This window comes from Elaeis guineensis, chromosome 2, assembly GCF_000442705.2.
Source record: "Elaeis guineensis isolate ETL-2024a chromosome 2, EG11, whole genome shotgun sequence".
In the NCBI taxonomy this organism is placed as follows: domain Eukaryota; kingdom Viridiplantae; phylum Streptophyta; class Magnoliopsida; order Arecales; family Arecaceae; genus Elaeis; species Elaeis guineensis.
The window spans coordinates 86,461,335-86,463,517 of NC_025994.2; positions in this window are offsets into that span (position 1 = coordinate 86,461,335).

Below are 2,183 nucleotides of genomic sequence, written 5' to 3' on the forward strand. Positions count from 1 at the left end.
ACATTGAATACAGATATAGTCGGTACTATGGCTTTTGCAGTGAAAGCATGTATACTTGATGTCGGTTTTTACAGTGAAAAATCACAGTCGGTATGATATAGTCGACATTGAGACAGTTAATTCTCTGGTTTTTACAGTGAAAGCCGACATATAGTCGATAGTTGATAGAAATTGACCAAGGCTTGTGATTCTGAAATTTTGTATTGCATTCCAAACAATGTATACATGAGCAACTTCATTGGTAATACACCTTTAGATTGTCAGCATTCATGTTCGGAGAATTGCCGACCCTTCAAGAGTTTTCAGTCGATATGCACCTGGTCTAAGTATTTCAGATATTCTGTAAGGTCCTTTCTAATTTAGAGACAGCTTTTCTTGATCCAAAGGTTTTGAGATTTTTATTTTTTTAGGATCAAATCTCTTGGTCGAAAGACCTTCGACTTGACTCTTGCATTATAATACTGGGCTATCCTTTACCGATATGCAGCCATCCGAACTTGAGCTTGCTATCGGAGTTTTGGAAGTAGATCTAAATCGATCTCTGACATTTGAAATTGCTCGTCACTGTATTGTTCCACCCTTGTTGATGGCAGTCCGATTTCAAGTGGGATTATCGCTTCCGTCCCATAAGCTAAATTAAAGAGAGATTCTCCAGTCAATATGCGAGGAGTTATTCGATATGCCCATAAGACTGAATATAGCTCTTCCACCCAGAGGCCTTTGGCTTCATTTAGTCAAATTTTGAGCCCGTGTAGAATTATTTGGTTGGTTACCTCCATCTCTCCATTTGATTGTGGATGTCCGACTGATGTGAGTTTGTACGTAATATAAAATTTTGCATAAAACTCTCTGAAATTCTGATTATCAAATTATCGACTATTATCATTGACGATGGTATGCGATAAACCGAATTTGTAGATGATGAATTTCTGAATGAAGTCTTCCATCTTACTTTCAGTGATTTGTATCAGAGATTCAACTTCTACTATTTAGTGAAATAGTTGATGGCGATCATTATGAACTTCCTCTTACCAAATGCCAGGGGAAAAAGAACCAAGTATATCAATTTTTCATTGTGCGAAAGGCCATGGTGCCATAATCGATGTCAGCTGACTAGCCGGTTGATGCTGTATATTTATATTTCTGACATGGTTCACACCTTCGGATAAGTTTCTTCATGGTGGGCCAATAGTATCCTTATCGCAGGACTTTAAAGCTAAAGACTTACCCCCCAAGTGATTTTCACAAATTTCTTCATGCACTTCTCTAAGTGCATAGTCGGCATCTGTTGGTCCCAAACATTTTAGTAAGGGAAGGGAGAACGATCTTTTGTAGAGATGACCATTCATTATTACATATTGAGAGGCCGTCCATCGAAGTCATTTGACTTTGAGAAATCTTCAGGGAGAATCTCATCAGTCAAGCACTGGATGATCGGATCCATCCAGTTTGGTTCAATAGTGAGTTGTAACATCTCTTCAACTTTGTCGATACTCGATTGTTCAGACATTTAATGAATGTCCGATTCAGTGAGTTGAAAATAGTAGTAGCCAGTCGGAAGAGTATGTCGGTCCGAGCATTTTGATTTTCAAAATATGAAAGATCTCGAAATATTTCAAAGTGATATAAAATATTTCATCTTCTGAAGATAGTTCATCATAATGGAGGTCTCGGGCCTCAAATTCATCCTTGACTTGTCCAGCGATCAATTGTGAGTCAGTAAAGATCTTCAGATTATCGATCTCAAATTTTTTGGCTATCTTCAAACCAGCTAAGAGTGCTTCATATTCGGTTTGATTATTTGAGGCTTAAAGTTAAACAGAAGGACGTATTCAGTAACTATTTTTCAAATTTATGAGGATGAGACCGGCTCCACTATCTTGCACATTAGATGCTCCGTCAATGTGCAGCACCCATGCCGACCTTTGGTCAGGCTCGGGAGTCGTAGCCTGCCTTATTGTGCTGTTATCTATATCCACTGATTTATTATCGGGTATTGTATATTTGACGATGAAGTCAGCTAAAACTTATGCCTTCATGGACGGTTGTGGATAATATTGTATGTCGAATTTGCCAAGCTTTACTGCCTACTTCGTCATCCGACCTGACGTATCAGATCGATGTAAGATTTCCTTCAGTGGTTGATCTGTCAAGATTACAATCGGATGTGCTTGGAAGTACAG